Below are 23,893 nucleotides of genomic sequence, written 5' to 3' on the forward strand. Positions count from 1 at the left end.
TTAATGATTACATTTATTTATAATTTTTATATTTATTTATGTACTTCTCTCTTCCCACGAGAATGTCAACTCCTTCCAGGCCACACACTCTTGCCTTTTTTGTTCACTATCATGTCCCTAGTCCCTAGGACAATTTGCAGGCATAAAGAAGTCACCCGATAAATATATGTTGAATAAACAGAAGTGCTTTCCTGTTCTTTTACTATTGCATATTTTTTCTTTTTTTATTGAGATATAATTGACATATAACACTATATTAGTTTCAGGTGTATGACAATGATTTGATATTTGTATGTCTTGTGAAATGATCACAATAAGTCTAGTTAACATCCCTCACCATACATAGTTATGACTCTTTTTTTTCTTGTGATGACAACTTTAAAGACCTACTCTCTTAGTAACTTTACACGATATAGTATTTTTAACTATAGTCACCACACTGTACATTAGATCCCCAGGACAAATTTATTTTATATTTAGAAGTTTGTACCTTTGACTACCTTCACCCATTTCACACCCCATCCCCCTAAACCCTGCCTATGACAACTACCAATCTGTACTATTTGAGTTGTTGTTATTATTATATTATTATTATTATTATTATTATTACTTTAGATTCCACATTTAAGTGAGATCATACAGTATTTTTCCTTCTGACTTATTTCACTTACCATAATGCCCTCAAGGTCTATCCACATTGTCACAAACAGCAAGATGTCTTTCTTTTCTATGGCTGAATAATTTTCCATTGCGTATACACATATGCATAATTCAAAACAAAATTTAAAAGGGCAAAATCATAGCAATTTATTCCCCTACCTTTTTCTGATGGCTGTGGATGAATCAGACTCCTGAGGAGTGTGGCTATTTCTGCTCTACAACTTTTCGTTGGAGTTCTTCAGCGTTCTTCATTTTTCCTCAATGTTCATTTTGGCAAGAGGTGGAAGCATTTTGCCACAGTGTATTTCTGTAACAACATGGTACCAACATGAGTCAGAACCACACCAACATTATGTTCTGTTTAAAAATAAACAGACAACCTCTTTTACTTCATATTTTCCTACATGATGTACATCTTTTCTTTACTGTTTCTATTATTTCCTCCAGCATGCAGCTACTGATCCAGGCAGTGTGAGACTCCCCCTAGCACCTTGCCTGCATCTGTCACAGCACATTCGCTAATAATTCCACTGTGAGTCCATCTCTCCAACAGATGGTAAGCCCAATGGGGACAGGAATTGTGCCTTCGGTTCCCAAATCTCAGGGGCCTAGCCCACTAATTTGTAATTGCAAATGTTTAATACAGTTGATTCTCATTATTTGCAGTAGTTATGTTCTATAAAGTTGCTAGGAATAATGAATTAAGGAATGTCAAATCATTGCTCCTAGGAAAAATACACAATAAGGTTTCTGCTAGTCTGACCCCAACATTTTCATTATCAACCAATAGTTTTACAGTTTTATGTATGTTTCTGTGTAAAGACACCTTATTTAATATATATTGTTGATTCATTAACATGCAACTCACAGCCAATGGCACTGTAACTCATACCTGAATGAAGCTTATCTCAGACATATATTTTCTTTATAAGGCACATCACACCCTTCTTGCACTTGAGAACACTAGATAGCATTTCATCACTATGCTGTATGGCCATTTCAAAAAGTAAAATCACCAGAAATGGAAAAAAAATGAAAAAATGAATTTGTAAATATAAAGTCATAAATAATGACTGATGATATTCACATTGGTTGATTCAAAGTTACATGTAGATCTATAAGTTCCTAACTTTATTTATGGTGTAGCACAGTACTGCTATGTAGATGAGTAAATAATAAATACTCCAGATAGGGTAGAAAGACACTATAAATACCAATTTCATATGCTTCATGAAAGATACGGGAACTGAAAGCAGTTATTCTCGACTAACCTATTAAAAAGACAAATTCCAGATCCCAGTTCTTTTCTTCCTCCTAATATTAATCATCACTCATCCAATTTTCAGACAAGTGCAAAGAAAACTTCCTGAAAATAATTATAGGTTGATAGTCCACCTTATTCACAATGAGACAACCCAAACTGCTCCTAGAAGATGGCTCCATTTTCCTCCTTTGATAATAAGAATACCTGTTTTTATTTTATTACATGTATCAGTTAACTGTAGGCATGATGTATACACCTGGCAGACTTCTATTTTCTGTAAAAATGTCAGTACTCTGTGACACAAAAATTAAGGTTTCACACTTTATCTACTTTCTACTGCATTTAAAAATGTTTTAAATGCTGTTGCAAAGATTTTCCAAGTAAGTTTATCTCCCAATATTTTAAATTGGTCAAATTGAACCTTGATTTATTTGCAGTTCATGGAAAGTAACTTGGTAAAATCACCTTCTTGAAGCATGCCCTACGTGTTAACTTATCATTGCTAAATGTCAATGTTTTGCATAGGTAATGAGAAATCCCAGAAGGATGGTTCTGAAAGTTGAGTTCTTATGTGCTTTTTAAAATTTTATTTTTTATTTTTCAATAGAATCGACATTCAATATTTTATATTAGTTTCAGATGAACAGCATAGTGGTTAGATAGTTATAATTGATGAAGTGATCCCTCCGTTCCTATGTGCTTTTAATTTAGTTCAAAATTGGCTGCCAGATAGGAAGGGGGTTGGGAGGCCAGGTGAAAAAGATGAAGGGATTTAGAAGTACAAATTGGCAGTTACAAATAGTCACAGGGATGTAAAGTACAGCTTAGGGAATATAGTCAATAACATTGTAATAACTGTACAGTATCAGGTGGGTACTAGACATGTTGGGGGGATCACTTTGTAAGTTATATAAATGGCAAACCATTATGATATACACTGAAATGAACATAACATTAAATGTCAACTGTAATTGAATAAAAAATTTTTAATTTAGTTCAAAATCAGCTAAAATATAGACATAATTTCCTTTGAAAGTCCTGTGATATTCTCTTCATATATTTCAGAGTATCAGAAGATAAGTCACCTTATCAGGAAATACGTTTTCAGTACTGATAAAACCATGGGGTCTACTGCATAACAATAACATAGTTATATATTTTACAAAAGTAATACCTTGACCCAGAAAAATAAAATGAAATAAAGTATTGTATTTTTATACTTTATTAATAGTGTTACATTACACTTTACATATAATTAACCAATACTTGCTTTAAGCTTATTTTGTAAGAATCAGAATTACTTTTAATTTTCTAATTATCCTGCTATTTAAACAACCAAATTAAAAAAAAAAAAAAAAAGACACCCTAACCTTACTCTAATATGTGCTTAGATAATTGCTAAAACTCTCCCTTCAAATCTCTTTCTCTTTAAACATGCCACTAGGAAATCATTATCCGTCTATCTCTGATAAAGCCATATTGCCATTACTGACTTTAAAAAAGCAGTCTGAGTATTCAGTAAACTATGTTCAGATAACAGCTATATCATTCTGAACCTATTGATAATGTATATCGTAATATGAGTTGCTGATGCCAATTAAATGTAATATTTAATATTAATTTTAATACAATTTAATAGTTAATATTTCTAACTTCAAGAAGAAGGGGTTGGCTTTGAAATCCTCAGACATGGCTCCACCTTGTACTAGCTGCATGGTTTGAAGCAATTAATTATTCCCTGAGTATATTTACTCATCTGAAAAACAGAGATGGACACTGTTTTCTAAAACATAGTGTGGTCTTTAGGATAAAATGATAATGGCCTATATAAAGTTCCTGGCCAATAATGAATAGCATAAAATGTTAGCTCTTGTTTTTATCAGTTACAAAAACAACACGAGCAGCATTTTAGACAATTAAATTTCACTCTTAAAACCTTAAAGCAGTGACTTGTGCCTATGAATAATATGAAAAAAAAAAGTCATAGTTCACCCACATTTCACTTACCAGCAAAATAAGCATCTCTATGGCTGTGATGTGTTTGTGTGTTGTGTGTTATAAAAATAGGCATATACATATCACAGAAGCATAAGTTTTTATTATATAAGCCTATGCCATTTAGCACATTTCATTTCCATAGATTCCGTTTCTCTGGTAAATTGGCCCCTTAATATTGGGCATCTTGACCATCAGGTCAAACAAAAAAACAAAAACTTCATTAAAATGGCAGCTGAGTCTGAGGTATGGATATATTATTAGATTCAACAGCAAATTACTTAAAAAAATTCTAAGATTCCATTTTATGCAGAACAGAACAAAGATTCACCATCAAATATATTAGTACAAACACTTTTGGTCCCTGAACACCTTTTTTTTTTCTCCACACATTCATGGATGAATATCCTATGCAGATACATTTTAATATGCTTTAGATCCAGGATGAAATACCCGTCAGTCTTGCAATCTTAAAATATTTGTTGGATTATTCACCCTTTTATCCACTTCCCCTTGTACTCAGTGATGCAAAATTTTTATGTTAGGTTTAATGTGTGATTTCTGCTATTATGTTAGAAAAATAGGAATTTTTTTTTAAATCTCTCTCTCTCAAAGAGAGTAGGCAATGACCTTGGCCTCATTAATATTGAGTCCTGGCCAAATGAACTCCAATGGGTTATGAAATCATGAAAGATGCTAAATCTCATCAGGCCAAAATCTTCCAACAACTCTGAGACACTGGGGTCAGAAGAGGAAAAAATATGGATTGTATATAGAAAACCTAACACACAATTTAGTTTTTAACCTTTTTATTATTTTTACTAAAATGGAACCATTCCAAAAAATTAATATGTATCATTCTTGAAAATACATCTTCGGTACCATTCCATTTTTTAATAGCTTTCTCTTTGTGTATATTTTATAATGTAGATAACTCTATACCTTCAGCTAGAAGCTGTTCTCATCTAATAGGTAAACTCCAGCTACACAAAGGGTTTCATTACTAGGTTTGACAGTGTAAAAGCAAAGCAGAAAACAAGCTGGCAGACAGTTTAATACGAACCTCCTCTGAGGAATTGAAAACAACATCACATTTGTTTCCTGCTACTCACCTGCCCCTCTGTGATCTCTGTATATAATAAAATATTTATAGCCAGAGCTCAGCATCCCTTCCTTTCCCCACTGTTGGAATAAGGTGTGTTCTGCTTCCATGGGAGAAAATAACATAATAGAAACACTGAAACTTTGAATAAATAATTTTGAAGAAGTAGAAAACCCAATCTGCTCAAAAATGGATTGTCTTCCATTCAAAGCAAGATAACTGTGACATATGGGACTGCATTTTTGCAGTAATTATTTATGCACTCGTCAACTGCTCTGAATCCTCTCTAGGGAAACTTCCCAGGAAACTACAGAAATACTTGCAGGCTCTGAATTTCCTCAAATATGCATTGTGTTGAGCACTATTTTATTTTTCTTTTCAGGTAATAATGAAACTTGATTTTAAAAAATGATCTCACCTTTTCCTATAGGAAAATACCCTGTTTGAATGTCTGGCTTCTATGATACATTTCCCCGCAGACAATGGAAGGATTGAGCTTTTCAGGGTGGTGAATCTAGGTAATGCTCTCATGCTAATGCTCTTTTCATTTGGAAGAGTAGTTTATAATGTATTGGCTTTTATTTTAGGAGTAACTATTCTTTATGCTGAAAAACCAAGCATCAATTAAATGTGGATATACTGGTTTTCTGTTTGAATAGAAAAAGCACTTAAAGTTTTTATTTGTTAGCTGTCCAGGTTCTAACCACATTGGCATGTGCTTGCTTTCTGAACTTGACTGACTAAACTATTCTGTACCCAAGTTTCCTCACCTTGAACCCAAAGTAATGACAGCACATACTCACATGACAGCACATACTCACATGACAGCACATACCCACGCAGGTATTTTCAGAGGATGAAATGAGATTATATGTGCTTAAGAACTTTAGATACTCTGAATCACTATACAACATTAGGTTTAGAAAAACTACTTTAATTCCTAAGTGTTTGAGTTATATGGAAGTTAACTTAATCTGATACAGAAAAGAGTAAACAATAACACCTAAAAGCCTGGGGATAATGTCTCTGGAACATGAGGATTCTCTAATCTCCACTCCAATGGATTGGCACCTGTCCAAGCTGATCCTACTGAACTTAGATTTCCAAAGACAGATGACAAGACGAAGGAATGGTAGGGAGATAAGGGGGTAAAGAAAGACACGGGCGGGGGAGAGAAAGGGCTACCACATAATTATTTATACATTTATTAAGTTCACGACTCTACAGGAGGCTACCACAGAGTCCATTCTTACAAGAACTCTCCTCTTTAAAGCAAGGGTTCTTAACTGGGGGTCTGAACTTCAAGTCCCTGGGCTCATAGATAGGGTTTATAGGTTCATAAGTTGAAAGTAGATGGGAAAGAAATTACATATTTAATTTTATTAACCTTTAGCACACCACATTACAATTGCTGCAGACACCTTGAAATATTATTTGCATTCATCACTACTTTGAATATATTTCTGTTATTAGACATGCCCTTAGATCTTATTTTTAAAAATTGAGAAACATATCACCATAACACAAATTTATTTGATGTTTTGATAACTGTGTTGACATAATTACTTTTCTTTAAAATTCTAGATATTTTATTCAACACATTGCCACTGTGATAACCCAGCAATTCACTCCTAGGTATATACCTAAAGAAACTGAAATAGAGACTCAAATCCAAGTGCAGGAATGTTCATAGAAGCATTATTCACAATAGCCCCCAAATGAAAATAACCCAAATGTCTATCAATAGATGAATGGATATATTAAATGTGGTACATCCATACAACAGAATATTATTCAGACATAAAAAGGAATGAAGTACTGATACATGCTACAATGTGGATGAACCTCAAAAACACTACGCTTAATAAAAGAAGCCGGGCACAGAAAAAGTCACATATTGCATGATTCCACTAATGTGACATATCCAGAATGGCTAAATCCATAGAAAGAGAAAGCAGACTGGTGGTTACCAGGGCCTTGGGGAACAAGAGAATGTGGAGAATTCCTTAATGTGTGCAGGGTTTTATTTTGGACAGAAATGTTTTGGAACTAGACAGAGGTGGTAGTTGCACAACTTTATGAATGTACTAAAGTTCTTTTGAAAATGGTTAATTTTATGTTATGTGAATTTCATTTCAATAAATAAACAAAACAAAGTGCTATGTTAAATATTGGTTCCTGGCCTTTCTGAGACTGCCAAAAAAAGTCCATAGCACAGCAAAAGGTTAAAATCCCCAATTTAAAGTTTTCCACAATAACACAGCCTCCTCTTCCTTTGGCCCAGTTGAAGGAGTTGGGCTCATTCAACAGTTATCCAAATTTTCCTAGCATGCCAGAGCACTGCTGCAGCCTGAGATTATAGTCAGAAGGCAAAAAGAATGTAACCAATGAGCACTAAGCATGCTGTTAAAACAATTTGTATTTGTCTATATATTCTAAAGTACACTTAGAGATACATTCCAGATAGAGAATGACGAAACTTTCCAGGTAAAGATGGTATTTAGCTATCACAACAAACTATACATTTAAAATAACCAAAAATGGTAGGTATTACTTTTTCAATGGTAAGGTTTTCCTAAGCTGTCAGTTCTCCCGTATACCATGATCTATTTGAGGAATAACTTCATACTAGGCATAACACTCCTATAACTTTATTCCACTTCCTTAGGTTTGTTTATTATTATTATTGTTCAATAAATACATATTACAATATCCAGTAGTAAGATATATTATGAAGGAAAAAAAAACAATTTTGGTCAGGATTAAGAGTGATATGAAGTTACTAGAGAAAGAGATCAAGAAAGACACTTCCAAGAAATGGCATTTGAGGAGAAACTCAAATGAAGCATTATAGGCAAAGGCATCAGCAGTATTCTAGGCTATGGAGACAGCATGTGCAAATATCCCAAGGTCATGAATGTTTATGCAACAACACCAAAGGCCCATGTGGCTGTAGCAGAGTCGGTGAGGAAGGTATAAAAAGAAGGTAGGACAAGTATTGATTGCAAATAAATAAATGGCCTGATTCTTCATCTTTCACTGTATCCATGCTTTTTACCAAAGAACTTTTTAGGTCACTCCCTCTTGGACTCTAGTTTTGACAATGTGACTTGATTTGGCCAACAGGACATTAGTAGTTTCCCTATATTTGCAAGTGCTCATGCATTCCTGATTTTTCTTGCACATCTGCCATTATCATGAAAAGATGTCCAGGCTAATTGATGCACAATAAGACACAAGGAGAGAAAGTGTGGTCCTGGTCACCCCAGCCAAAGGCATCCTGAATAAGTCAACAGCCACTTGACAAATAGGTTACAAGCTCAGCTAGATCAGCAGAGCTATCTAGTCAACCCACAGTTGACTGAAGAGGCATGAACAAACCCAGCTGAGGTCAGCTGACCCCTGCAGAGTTGTTAATTTAATAAATCCATAAATAATTGTGTGGCAGATTGTTATGCAGCATTTTCATGGCAAAAGATGCCTGATAGAGGATGTTGCTACTTCATATGAAGAATGCAGTAGCACCTCATGCCAGCCAATCCTAAAGGCTGTGGGTAGCAGAAGATTGTTCTTACGATCTAGACTACTTGTGTGTTACAATTAAAATGCAGTAAGAAATTAGTAACAGAAACTAAATCATAAATAAATGAACAACAAAACCCAGGCTCCATCACTTGTACAGGCCCATTCCAAGAAAGGCCCCACCTTGTTGAGTAGGAAAAAAAAAAATTCTTTTAATGTACAGTTTAAGCAAGTTCATTAAAATTTTTGGTCCTGGATTATGATTTTTTTAAGGATTACTGTCAAATTTGAGAAATTTCTCTCAAGTGTAAGATTTCAGGGCACTTCAGAATTTCTTTGAATTGCCAACGCTCAGCTACTAATAATCTGTCATAAATTTCCCTCAGTGACTTTGCTTCTCATATCTTTCCTGCACAATCAGAACAGAAATAAATGTAACATAAGGTTCATGGTCACTTGTACATATACATCAAGGCTCTGGGAAGGACCATACAATATCTTCATATGGTCATGTATTTTTGCAAAATATGCAAAAGTAAGGTATTTTAAAAGCAACTGGTTAAGGCAGCTGTCTCTTTGCAGTCCAACTTCCTACATCACACTTCTCTAGGCGTTGCGTGGAGTTAAGGTGGCTATTGTTATTTTGGGGATCTAGTTAAGGGGTAATGAGTTGGAGATACATTTTGTCTGTAATTAGTGGGATATATTTATGTCTTGCAGTCAGTTTCCATTACAGTTTAGTTTTTGCTAGTCATCTGAATGTAGCAATGGCTTCCAGGTATTCTCCAACACCTCCACATCCTGACTGACCCAGCATCATAGCATGAGGACTTCCCCCATGCCCTGCAGCTCCACATACATGTGCATGGAAGAAGTCTGACTTTCATAAATCTTCTCAAGCCTTGCAACATGGATACATCAACACTCTAAGAATGCTAAAACAGTTTCAAAGACTCACAAAAATTTAGTTTAGAAAGTCAATGACGTTTGAATATAGCATTTAATTGCAGTATGAAAAGTTGTTTTAGAGGTATCGTTAAAACAAGGGAGAAATTAAACTTCCCTGCTTTGATTATATAAGAAGGGTAGCTTTTTATGTCATATTTATGTTTATTAAGGATGGAGGAAAAACTAAGAAAGAAATGGAATATGAAATAGGAACAATTAAAATAACTAAATCAATAGAAATTATTTTGACATCAAAGAAGCCTCTTGTATCAAAATAATTTTCAGACCACACCCAAAGCATTCATTGAGAAATTGTGACTAGAATTAACAGATTGGATCTTGTTGGATAATTAGAATAAAGAGGAGTGAATCACTGAACACCAGAAAATACTGAAATCCTTCCTTATTTGACACAAATGAAGATTATACAGACAATATAAACCTCATCATAGTTATAACATGAAAAATACTTGATGAATAACCAGTGATATGGTTCAGCAATTTAAAGAGTATTAAGATTAGTCATTGTACAAGTTAACATCACTTGCACTGAAATCTTAGGGCTCATACATTCAAGAAATGTGATAGAGGTTTTCCAAAATTTGATAATTCTAAAAAAGTTTACATGTATTATTGATAACAGGATGTGATGCTAAAATAAAACTTATCTTAATGTCAGTAATAAAAAAAATAAATTTAAATTTAAAAATAACACGATCTTAAAGTCTGTATCCTATTTCTGTTCTCTCTATAGGACATTTCAAACTAATTTTTTTAAATTTAATGATGAAGTAATCAAATATTTTCAACCAAAATGTATAGGAGTCTAGGTATTGTAGAAATTGGGTTAGCAGTCCACTAATAAAAATATATGGTGTTTCTGATTCTGTAATATTTGCATTGTCAGCTTTCTAACTTTGTAATCTTATGAATTATAACCTCTTTCTAAAGATTCAAATCCCTATTTAATTTTGTATACCCAGGCACACTTTCTAAATTAGGAATCTTTAGGTTTGTGGATCTCATTTGCTGGGCCATTTGGCTACTTTTCCCCAACACGACTGCTCAAAGGTTTAAATTTAAAGATTATACTAAAATGTATATATAAGCACGAGTATGATTCAGTCAACTTACAAATGTCACAGTCAAAAAGTAGCAGCCTCAGCAACCCTGTCCCCTTTTGTGGTGGCCACACACATCAGTTTCACTTCTGAAATACATCTTCAGTGGGTGGTGTGTTTCAGTGAACTGAAATCCTGCTAAGGGCATGTGATTCTAAGTGAAACTGATGTTAGCTAAGTGCATGACAAAATGGAGCACGGGAATTTTTTTAAGCAAAGAAAAATATGATAAAACTTTGATTATACAGCTGAAAGGAAAAAAGCACAAGGATTTTTATCAAGTATTTAAAATGTTAGTGTCCAAGGCAAAATGCTCAGCTATCTGTGCTAGAAACTAAAGAGATATACCTTGGGATATGTTTAATTCAACAAAATGGTCAAAGCGTAAGTTATAAGTTTGGAATGACTGACCCAAAGACATAAACATTTAAAGTCTTGTGATTTTTTTAAAAATGTAGTGTAGTTACTAAAGATATATGGCCTTTATTTTCTTCCTAGTAATTGTATCAACCCCTTTGATTTAATATAGTGAACACCAAGCACATGTACACTTCATTATCCTACTGTGACTGACTCATACATTATTTTCTAAAAGGCAAGAAAATATTTGTTCATTTTTTAGTTTTTAGTTATTTTAAGCAATGACAATGCTGTGGTAAATCAAGTATAATCAAAAATAAGCTCTATATAAACTGATGACACAGAGCAAAATCTCACTATTTAACCAAATTGATGTTTAAGACATTTGAAATAGGAGGTTCATGATATTGATAAGTTTTGTTAATGGTGACGTTAACTTTGATCATTTGGTTAAGGTGGCATCTACTATTTCCCCTCTTTGTAATTAGTAAATATCTTAGGAGTGATACTTTTTAGACTATGTATACATCCTGTTCTCCACAAACTTTAGCTCACTTATTTTAGAAACTGTCAGTGGGCTGATCTGCAACAATTATTTCTGTGGCATTTGCCTAATGGTAATTTTTTCCCTCTCATTCTTTCACTGAAATTTATTTAATTCTGAAATGCGTCTATAAATGAGAACTGTCCCTTGACCCCATTTAATGTCTAATTATTTATTTCTATAAGCATGTACTTTGGGATATTTATTTTATTCTAGGGATTATAATCCAAAATTCTTATTATATATTTGTTTGCTCAATTTGTCTCAGTTTTGGACATTGGGAACTCCTTCAAATGGGTTCATCTGTCCATGTTCTTGCTCCTTTTTGAGAGCCACCTTACTTTCTGACAACACAAATATTCTGGACAATTCTCATTTTCCCTGCTCCAGCCATTGAATCAACTACTTCTCCAAAGGGCCCTGGTTCCTTTCATTGGAGATAGTGTTTAGAAATCAAGATCCGGGTGCAAGGTATGCTATTTGCTATTGGGATGTCATTAACTTTAAGCTCTCTCGGTAGTCAGTTAAAACACATACGAAGATTTACAAACTCATGCATATTCACACACCTGTATTTTTACATAATTTCAATCTATCATGAGAAGCCATCACACAAATCAAAGGTGAGAGACCGTCTACAAAATAACTGATTAGTATATTTTGAAAGCATCAAATTCATGAAAGATAAGGAAGAATGAGTAACTCTTAGACTGAAGGAGACTAAGGCGACACGACAACTAAAGATAATTTGAGGTCTTAAACAGAAAAAGGACACTGATGGGAAAACTGATAAACTCGAATAAGGTCTTTAGCTTAGCTTATATTAGGAGTTGGCAAACTACAGCTCATGGGTCAAACATGGCATGCCGCCTATTTTTATAAATAATGTTTTATTGCAGCACTGATACTCTTGTGCGTTTACATGTTGTCTGACTGTTTTTGTGCTTCAATGGTAGAGTCAAATAGTATGGACAAACACCTAAAATAGTTACTATCTGGCCCTTTACAGAAAAACCTTGTCAATTCCTGATTTATAGTCTTGAACCTTTTAAAATTTCTATTTTTGATAATTTCATTATAGTTATGTAAAATGTTAGCATTAAGATGAACAGTGTTTGAAAACTATACTATTTTTGCAAAGTCTGTAGGTCTAAAATTCCTTCAAAATAAAAATTAAAAATATTTTAATTAGGAGCTGACATATAAAATACAGGAGATTTCATGTAACATTTCTGTATTTGTAGAGTTTTTTGAAAACTCGGGATGTTTGATAATACTGCCCAATTATCAAAGTAAAATAAAGTTGAGTCCTGTGGTTAACATGTCTGATGCTGTTGGTTAATGACTCATATTGACTTCTAGAGCATCAGAACTCTCATTTTGTTTGGGTACAAGGTATCAAATAAAAGATCGTATTTCCTATCCTCTCATAGCCAGGGGTGGTCAGTGATATACAAGCATGTGTTTCAGTGAGACTTTAAAGAAAGCTCATTAGATGGGTCAGAAGGCAGTCATAATTCCTCTTTGCCCTTCCCCCTTTCTACTGCTTCTTGCCTGGAAAAATCAATGTGATGGCTGGAGTGACAATAGTCATCTTAGACCAGGAGGTGAGACTAGAAGCCATGCATCTATCCTCACTTCAGGTAGAGACCAAAGTAAAAGAAACTTGGGGTAGATTTATTGTGACCTAATTTTTCATGTGTGCTTTTACTCATGCACTTTGCAACACCTCCCATCAAGAGGTGGAAATTGTTTCCCAACCCGTTAAGTCAGGGTTGGCCTTATGACTTGATCTGGACAAGAGAGTTTGGCAGAAGTAACAGAGTATCAGTGCTGACCCTAGACCTAAACGGGTCCTGACTGGTTCTACTTTCTCTCTCAGAAACCTTCCACTGATATGTGAGATATCTCATGCTAGAGAATGATGAGAGGTCATGTGGTATGAAACCCATTTATCTTAGCTTAGGAAATCCTAAACCACTTATAGTCTCCAAATATAAAAGAGAACTCAGTCAAGATCAACAGACCTACTTACTCAACACAATGCTGATCACAGATGCAGGCAACCCTCCAGCCACGACCAGAAAATCCTCCCAAATTATTTGTATACCTATGAGCAATAATACACTCCTCTTATTTACACCACTGAGTTTGGGGTGGTTTGCTATGTGGTATACAGATCCTGCATATCTGATAGCCATGAGGTCACCAATGTGGCCTGAGACTTTCTGCCTAAAATCACCTTCTATCTGAAAGAAAAAAGCTTAAAATAATCTTACTTTGTTTGTCTTACTTGGTACCAAATAGAATTGCTAAGTGACATATAAAGGGAATGAGCTATTTACTTTCCCATATTCCCCACTCATCATGTGTCACCCATTATGTCACCTGCCTTGCCCCTATACAAATTGAATGTGTGGCTTCTCTGCTACAGCCACATTTTTAAAAAGAGGAAGAAAGATAATCTCTCCATCTTACTTTATACTTTGGGGCTCATTTAACTTAGTGGATTTTTTAAAGGGGGGCATCTGAAAGGATAATGATATTTTTTGCTTTGTAAACTCGTACCACACCCAAACCATCTGAGCTGAAAGCCTGTGGCTCAGGACAACAGTGGAAATACCTGTGGGAGTCCGAAGAAATAAGTGAAATGATGTTTTTAGAGCATTTTAAGCTTATTAAGTTCATGCCGGCCTCCCTATATTGTCAAGCGCTGCTGGAAGTTTGATGAAATCCCTTTAGAGATTAAACATTTATCTTAGAAAAGAGCAGTATAAATCTAGCTTTAAACATTAGAAAAAAATGTGGAAACCCATGTTACCATTTCCTTTAACATACATACACATGGCTATATAAAGAGATTTGAAGTTTCAAATGAACACTAAAGACATTCCTCTAAAAACAGTCAAAATAATGTGCATGTAAAATAATCATACATATCATAGCAGACAGAATGTTAATATAGTGAATATTAAAAATATGTGACAGCCTATCCATTAAAATATGTAAGAGCAATTAATAGTTCATTTCTCTAATAAAAAGTAATACAAATCCATTTGATCTTTTATACTATTTTAAAATTAAATAGCAGCTTTCATCAATAAAATAAATTACCACACAAACAAAGGTTAGTTGAATTTATAACTGATATCACACTGCTGTTTTTTCAGAAAAAAATTTAAAAAACTTCTCCTATGGAGACTTATACTTTATGATAATTACATAAGAAACTCAAGAATGTTGGGCCCATGCTTTAAATTCAGGTATTTATAATTTCATTCTGCATCGCAAACCTTTAACAAAAAAAAGTAAAAATATGTGCATGTGTTAAAGAGTCTTAGGCTCTGAAGTTTCTTTGTAAAAGGTAAAAGCTCTTAGCAAAAAGATATGAGGGTATGAATGTGTTCTGATAGGGTACACTGACTCCCTTGGAATGAATATACAAGCAGATCCACATTAAATTGCAGACACCAGCAACTGATGTTAGCTCAAGTAAGTGATTGCCTATTTCATTAAGCTCTTGATTGCTGACTTCAAATTCCTGTCAGCTGGTTTTCTGTGCTAATCCTTAATCTATTGTATAGGGACTCAGCCTCAACCAATGAAAAATGACTGGGATTCATGTATATCAACGGTTAATAGAAAATGTTTCTCGAAAATAAAACCCAAAGGTCAGAACAGAGAAAATTCCAGTGCTGCAGTACACAGCACCTCGATGAGGTTCAGTGGACACTGGCGTAATGGCAGAGAGTTGTATACCATTTTGCCAAGTCTTCATGTTGTATGTAAGGACTGAGGGCTTCAATCGCTAACAAATTTTGGTAGAACATGTCTCCTTGATGAAGAAGCAAGCTCTAAAGTAGCAATGCCCAATAAAAATACAATGTGAATCACAAAGATGTGTTACAGATGTAATTTTAAGTTTTCTAATAGCTACATTAAAAAGGTAAAATTAATTTTAAGAGTGTATTTTACCTAAACCAATATAGCCAAAATATCACCACTGAAACATGTATCAATGAAATACTCTCATTCATGTTTCAAAATAGATCTTTAAAATCCAGTGTGCATATAATGCTTACAGCACATCTCATTTTGGAGTAACTACATTTCAAGTTCTCAATAGCCATATCTGGCTCCCATATTGGGCATCGCAAGTCTAGAGAACTCTATGATTTACTGTGATGATTTAAAGATCTTAAGAGTGATAATAACTAAAGAAGAATGGAATTTCAAATATAATGAATACATTTTCCAAGAAAAATTTAATAGAAATTATATTAGCAATACAAAAGTTGAAACCAACTAGATGGCTTTTCGGTTTTTAAATATGCCAATTTTAAAGCAGAGACTTTGCAGTAGAGAGGAAGTATATCATTGGAAAATGTCTCACTTATAACTCAAATACTTTGCAGGTAGTGAAATTATTGGGACATTAACATATGCCAAAATAAAACCCATTAAGCTGTAGTTAAACATCCCACGCAAATAATGAAACATGTTTGTTTATATTCTGCAACACAGATAATAAAACATAATAATATAGGAAGTCTGAAGTGAATATAAAATGTCAAATTTAATAGCACAATTTTATAATCAGCTTCCAATGCAATTATTAGTCTTGAGAATGGAGTTCATTTACATTAAAAATTGACATGCAGGGATTTTCTCTACAGTAAATGAGGTCATTAAAAAGATCTATAGATTCATTAGGACGAATAGATGGTATAGGTTAAATGTTAATAAGTCATGAAACCTCAAGAGAAAAATTGGGGCTGTGCAAAAAATGAAAAGAAATTTTCTAAAAGTTTTTTAAGTAAAAATATTTAAACAGCTCATGTACTCTAACATCAATGGAACATAAGGCTGTCAAAATACCTGGTAACTCAGTAATACTGAGAATGTGTGCTTCTTAGGGTAGCTTTTAATCTACATTCCATGATTGCAAAACAAATAATTTTCACCAAATATACATGGCAAAAGTTATACATTTTAAAAACTCTTTGATTATATATTTTTCAGGTATTCATTGTAGAAAAATTGGAGTGTATAAAAAGCACAAAGTAGAAAAGAAAATCACTCAGAATCCCAGCACCCAAGACATGGATGACATTTTTAGCCTACATCCTTCTATGCTTATACTGGCATAATTATTACTGCCAGATCTTGGTGATATAATAAACTCATGTGGGTTCTCTTGTAGATCTTATTCCTCCAACAGAACATATAATCCCACTTGGTACATATTTACCCACATACTTCCCCACTCCTACACAGCTATCTCCTCAAAGGTTGGAGAGAGTTCAGGGGCATTTTAAACTCGGGCTCATCTGTCGGTGACTTCTCTTATACCCGTCTCCTCCCACTCCATCTCCCTCAGTGATACTCCCAACACTCTAACATCAATGGAACATAAGGCTGAACATCAGAAGAACTCTTGTCTGAACACACTCTCTTCCAGTTAGCTCAGAGCTTTGTAATGCTCTTATTTAAGAAGAGATCGTGCTGGCAAAGAGACACAAATTACCAGCTTTGGTTGGTTATTAATAATCCCAGAACAGGAGCATAATCTGGAAGAGACATCATCTTCTACCTCTTCCTCACTAATAATGTTAGTACTGGCTGGTAAACATAATCTTTTGGTTGTATTTTACTGGGCTCTACTTTGCGCCTAGAAGAATCTACTTTTTCAGAACTAGATTCAACAATAAACATTTATCAAGTGCTTAAACAGGCAGACACTGGGTTTAGCTCAGGCTAGTGAATTATGCAAGAATCATATATAGTCCTTTAACCTCACAAAAGTAATAGTTTAGTAAGGAAGATAGTTTGCAATCAATTAAATAAATATATATTCATATACTAGGATCAATGCTGTGAAGGCCACAGACATTGATATTGAGTTGGAGAACATAATATTACCTATCTTTGCTAGTGACCTAATAACCTTTTTGAAAACTGGCAGGTCTTCAGGAAATTTCATCAGAACTGACTCTTCTGCTCGGAAGCACCACTGTGGTAAAAGGGGCTAAAACAGAAAGATCTGCACTGTGAGTTCTTACACTAGTTTTCACAAACAAATTTTGAATGGCTTACTAAGGTAGAGTCATTTGCATGGAGGTGGTTCTTTTAACGGAAATGGAAATCCTAAAGACCACTGTGGAGAAAACTGACTTTAGGAAGCTTCTATTAGATTTCCTATTGTAATAGGGGAATGTGTCCCTTTAATGCTATTGTGGGCACCCTGACCATAAAGTTGATCTCAGAAATCCAAAAAAAAACAAAAAAAAAACAAACAAACAAACAAAAATAAACAAACAAACAAAAGCTATAACCACAAAACTTAGAACAGCTTGTTTTATTAGAAAAGATGGAAACCTGAAAATATTTTTAGATTTTTGAACAGAAGGACTACACTTAAAATGTTTATGCAAAATTAGGCCAAAGGTATAGCTTGGATAGAGCAGAAAGCTAGTCTGGCCTCCAAGAAATTAAAGAAATTTGGGAATAGTGAGTAGGCAACTGGATAGATCAGAGAGAGAATGATGAGAAAAAAGGAGACAAGCAGACAGAGTGACAGAGAGCAGGGGATCGGTGATACAAAACAGAAATATGCAAAGAGAAAGATATAAAGTGGGGAGAGAGGGAGGGTGATAACGAGGGAGGGGGAGAGGGAGAGAGAGACAGACAAACAGACACATGGACATGGACGGACACACACACACACACAGAGGGCAGAAGGTGGGAGTGGTAACTAATCTCCAGGACCCGGCAAAGTCAATGCCAACAACATAGGCACACAGCCAATGAGAAATTCCCTGTAGCTGAAAATGTCCGATGCGCCTAGAAATATTAATATTAAAGCTCTCTCTTATTGTCTGCTATGAGTATAATTTCTCTCTGTGAGTCTTTAGTAATGTCTGCTGGCAAATGCTCCCCTTAGCATTAGAAGTGTTTTGCAGAAATGAAGAGTAGAGGTAATTGGCCTGGGGCAAGCAAAGGGTGAGAGGGTGCTATAGGGTCCAAGAGCCAGGGAAAACTAAATGGGAAAAATGAGCTTCCTCGTGGACTGATTCAGGAGTAGTGAGTGAACTGGCATTTCTCAAAATTATTCTTCTGGAAAATATATAATACTATTAAGGGAAATGGAATTTATGTTTATTGAGTACCTGTTATCCATGTGCTTTATAGATATGATCTCATCAGGCTTCAAAAACAACCATACCAACTAGTTCTAGATACTGTTTTTCACATAAGAAAACTAAGTCCAGATAGAGTCTTGGTAAGGATGTAAAAAACTGGGAGGATGTAAAATGCATAAGTACTTTGGAGAACAGTTCGGCAGTTTCTTTAAATGATAAACATGTCTACTGTGTGATGCAGCCACTTCAGGCCTAGTTACCCAAGCATATGTACACACAGAGGCTTCTGCATGCATGTTCATAGCAGCTTTATTGGTAATAGCCAAATACTGGAAATGATCCAAATGTCCATTAACAGGTAAAAGTTTAAACAACTTGTGAAATATACATGCTACAAACTGCTGCTTAACAATAAAATGGAATGAACTCTTTCTTCAGAGGTGGTGGGGAGACATAAAAAGTCTTTGAAGTTTATATGACAAAAATCCCAATAAATGTTTAATAAATGGTTTATCGGTATTTTCGGATCCAGTCTAATCATCCAAGAAAAAGTCATTTCCACTCTTCTTTTGTTTTACATCTTTAGGTTTGTTTATTCTTGGCTATAGTTTTTTGGATCTGTTCTGAATATAACTTCAAGCTGAGAAAAAAATTTACTCATGTAACCAATGGGGTTTATGGACAGAACGAACTCTTGATACATGCTACAACTTGGATGAATCTCAGAACAATGATTCCGAGAGGCCAGGCCAAGAAAGAATATATGCTATATGATTTTATTTATATAAAAATCTGGGATGCAACCTCATATATGGTAACACAAATAAGATCAGAAGTGAGTATGGATAGGGAGGGACATGAGACAGATTTTTAACAGCTACCAGAAAACTTTTGGGGGTGACAGAAATGTTTGCTGCCTTATGTGTGTTGATGGTTTCCTGATAGTATACATATGTCAATACATATCAAACTGTACGTTTCAAATATGGGCAGGGTTTTTGGGGGGGGGGTATAAATCTATTGAGTTAACCTCAATAAAGTTGTTTTTGTTTGTTTGTTTGTTTGTTTAAGACTTCCTCAGTTGTACTAGCCACATATGTAAGCTCAATAACCTTTCAGGGCTAATGGCTACTGCTGTTACCTGCAGATATAAAACATTCCCATCAAGGGAGGAAGTTCTGTTAGACAGCACTGTTTAAACTCCTGTATTTTTATTAAGAGGTAATTGATAAATTTTAGAAAGCATACAGGCGTTATTCTTACTCTCACAAATACCTCAATGTACTTCTTTATTCATTTATTTGCAATATTCTGTAATACATGCAAAGTGCCTCAAATATCGTGATGCCACATTACACTGAAAAATACTTTTGCAGTTGGATCAACACAGTGTCCTTCTTCTTCTTCCTCTTTTTTTTTTTTTTTTTAAATCACACCTTGCAACCATTTTCTAAGTGCTCATTGACTTCTTTATTTGGCTAGGTTCATACAAAGGTCCAAATATTTCAGTTGGGTAAAATCATCCTACATTTGACTATTCTGTGATGCAGAGGTAAAAGGAAACTTGCATGCATTTAGGACACAATTCGTGTCTGTGAAATATAATATTAAACTACAAGTGCTAAAACATCTAACACCACCGTTACCATATTTTCTGGAGAATTTTAAATCTCCAAAAATTCAGAAAGAAGTGAATTAAATTGCCTTCCTAAGAAAGAGTGCTATTTTTAATTTATCCTACACTTCCCCCTAGTTTTAAGTCTTTTCCAAGAGCAAAAGGACACCATGTACCTCCACTTCACCTTGTTTACCAGGGGTCAGTCAGGTTAATTAACTTGGGGAGTGACCAATAATTTCTGAATAATCAATAATGCTCCACGCCTAACTGAAAAGAATTCCAGACTGAGTAACTGACAGAAGAGAAGGATGGTTTGTCTTCAGAAAGGTCTGGTTATAAGTAAATGCTCAAGACAGAAGCATATCTTGTCACGAAGACTCTCAACCTGGAATCAGTGAAGACAGAAATGAGAGACAAAAGACCTACTAACCATACTTGGGTATTTCCCTGTGAAAACAGAGGTCCAAGCTAACTGAAGCAGAAATGGTCTATACTGATGTCTGGCTTTTGCTCAGTGTGGTTTCTCATGCCAATTAGAAGCTCTATTTGGCAGTTGTACACGTTTTACATTTTAAAGGAAAAAAAATATTAAAAACTCTGGTACAAAATAGTTTCCACACAGAGTCTATAGGGAAATTATAAATGTTCTTCATTGGTAAAAATGTTTTGAAGCCACCACTAAACTTTATCAGCAAACTCCCTAAATAAGAGTTAATACTGTGGCAGGGATTAGGGTAGTGTGGTGGAGAATACAGCCCCAGCACAACTAGAGGATTAGCAGAAAGCCTAGCAGTAAACCAAAGGTTCTAAATAGCGAGGCCTTATTTTGTGGGGAGGGACAAATCTAAGATAAATTGAGATTCTCTAGAAATGATGTGAAAAGCATTGGTGTGGGGGTGGGGCAAGAGGCTTGGCTCTATGCTGTGACTGATAGATTTAGTAAGGCCTCTAGTATTTAGTAATTACCATCTTCCTACCCATACCTGTTGCCATGTGACTTTGGAGTTGCTCCCATAAAGGTGAGGTGTATTTCTGCATCGCAGGTGACTTGCTTCATCCAACAGAATAGCTTACTGCTCCAAGGCTAAGTATTGAGAGACCTTGTCTGCTTCCTCTCCTGGTCTTGCACTACTGCCCTCTTCTTGAGAACATGGCAGGGCCAGCCTGCTGGAAAGTGAGAGACTAGTGGAGCAGGGCACAGTTGCCCCTCTCTTCCCAGCTGAGGCCAGCCTAGATCAGCCACAGCCAGCTAAGAGCAGTCATGTGAGAGAGCCTAGCCAAGCCAAGATCATCAGAGCTGAATAGCTGACCTGTGGCTGATCCAAGACCCATGAACCATAAACATGTATTGCAGTACTGCAAATATGCCACTGAGGTTTTGTTTTTTACACGGCATTACTGTGGTAGTAGATAACTGCTATAACACCCACGCACTCTGATATCCTTGAAATTGAGAATTTAACTAGATGGTCTCTCAGGTCCCAATACCATTTAGCCTTCTGCAACTCAACACAAGGTCTTAGAGCCCACTGATGAAAATCTATTCCCTGTCACTTTGGACATATCTATGATAGACTACACTGCCAAACTACCACCAACTGGCCTCTACTTAAGCTTATTTATATGCAAGGCACCCTGCTGGACAACCAAAGTTTACAGTTTGTGGACTTTACATCTTTCAACTTATTTGCAAAGCTGAAAGGCAGGAGTAACAGAAGTATGGCTCCATGAGACCTAGTAAGGCTCTAGCCCTGGTGACAGAAAATGAGGAAGGAAGGAAGACTGGCAATACAATACTTTAAATAGTTATTCCCATTCCTTTAGATCAGGGGTCCCCCACCCCTGGGCCGCAGATCACACTGGTCCACGGTCTGTTAGGAACGGGACAGCACAGCAGGAGGTGAGTGGCACACCAGCTAGCAAAGCTTCATCTCTATTTGTAGCCACTCCCCAGCCCTAGCATCACGGCCTCAGCTCCACCTCAGATCATCAGACATGACATTCTCATAGGAGCACCAGTCCCTGGTACCAAAAAGATTGGGGACAACTGTTTTAGATCATCCTCAAGCTCATCACTCAGTTTTTTACCCCACTCAACCTCACTCAATTGTTATAGGTCTCTGAAGGAATTTGAGTATGCCTATCAAGGTCTCTGAAGGAATATGAGTATGCCTATCAGGGTTAACAGTAAGACTTCTGGATTAAGCTCCTGGAGGAATGAGCACTAGCCTCCACTCTGTTAAGAATATGACTTCTTATATTAGTTGGCGTATAGCATAGTCGTTAAGACACTTCATAACTTACAAAGTGACCCCTCTGATAGGTCTAGTACCCACCTGCCACCATGCATGGAAATTACAATATTATTGAATGCCAACTATAATTAAAAAGCAAAAGCTAATTAAAATTATGATTAACCATAGGAAAATATAGTATATAGAAATTTGTTTTTATTTTCAATAAATAATGCATGGGAAAATTTTTTTTAAAAGAATGATATGACTTTGGGCAAGTTGCTTGATTTCTCTTGATCTCAAGTTTCTCATCTATAAATTGAAGAGTAATACCTGCTTAGACTATTTCAGAGAGTTATTTCCAGGAGAAAATGTGGTAATAAAACTTCCTTAAAAACCCTAGAGTGCTGTAGGCTCTATCAGGAGCACAGCTGCTAAGGGCGAAGGTCTTTGTAGGAGGAGTGGAAAGACGACTAGTTAACACTTGAAGGTCTTTTAAGGTCTTGCATGGAATCTTTGATATACCCACGTATTCAGGTGACACTAAGTAGGATCCCAATGACCAGCAGAGAAAATCCTCCCTCTTGCCGCTCCTAAAAGCAACACTTCAAAAATGTCAGGCCAATATTGGCAGTAGCTACTCAGAGATCCTGTCCTTTTGTCCTTACTTTAAATCCTACCTTAAAAAGATATAAAGGGAGGTTAGAGGCCAGCTGTGGTCCTTAAGACATAGAGCAAGGAGAGCTGAATAAAGCAATGTGTTATTCAACCTTCACCGCCCAAGGGCATTCAGATGCCACACAGAGTTGACCTTCTTAGAAAAAGTTCTAATAATGATTTCCTCCCCACACACCCACACGTTACTGTGAATCTGTTCACAGCATGGAAAGTAACAGACAGATGGCACTGAAAATATCAGGTGCCAAGTATACTGTTTCTTCCATGCAAAAGCCAAATAAAAAATGAAAGAGAATCTTACTTTTATTATTCTCATTACAAAGGTTAACTGTGAAACTAAAGCAGATCTGTCCATAAACAAAAATAGGAGCTCCATTATTCCATCCAAGTCACTCTCTCATTCATCAGATAGAAAGTAGGTTTTAATTGTTTTCTATCTCATGCAATAAAGGCATCTAAACATCCTATAAATAAATTACACACACTGATGATCATTCTCTTAGCTGAAGTCCCTGAGGCATCTTCAGTATAAGCAAATACACCAAGTTCTGTTCAAACAGCTGATATTATGCTCACAACCCTTGCTGTTACAGAGTTCCCTTTCATTTGCTTATACTCCTGTTGTAGATCTCTCTCTCTCTCTCTCTCTCTCTCTCTCTCTCTCTCTCTCTCTCACACACACACACACACACACACACACACAAG

At 35.5% G+C, this 23,893-nt stretch overlaps 1 protein-coding gene across 3 annotated transcripts in view; it reads right to left on the reverse strand.

Annotated features, from left to right (window-relative positions):
* Positions 1–23,893, reverse strand: part of PAK5 (p21 (RAC1) activated kinase 5) — a 249,899-nt gene that overhangs the window by 144,869 nt on the left and 81,137 nt on the right. The window contains exons 1-2 of one of the 3 annotated variants that reach the window (XM_016143280.2): positions 13,552–14,451; positions 820–967 (exon numbers count right to left, since the gene is read on the reverse strand). The exons of 1 other annotated variant lie outside the window; for it this stretch is intronic. The gene's annotated coding sequence lies outside the window, so the exon portion shown is untranslated. Of the gene's footprint in view, positions 1–819; positions 968–13,551; positions 14,452–23,893 lie in introns of those variants that run through there. One more of the 3 variants, XM_016135927.2, reaches the window with a different exon arrangement.

The sequence above is a fragment of the Rousettus aegyptiacus genome, unplaced genomic scaffold (assembly GCF_014176215.1).
Source record: "Rousettus aegyptiacus isolate mRouAeg1 unplaced genomic scaffold, mRouAeg1.p scaffold_m13_p_12, whole genome shotgun sequence".
NCBI lineage: Eukaryota > Metazoa > Chordata > Mammalia > Chiroptera > Pteropodidae > Rousettus > Rousettus aegyptiacus.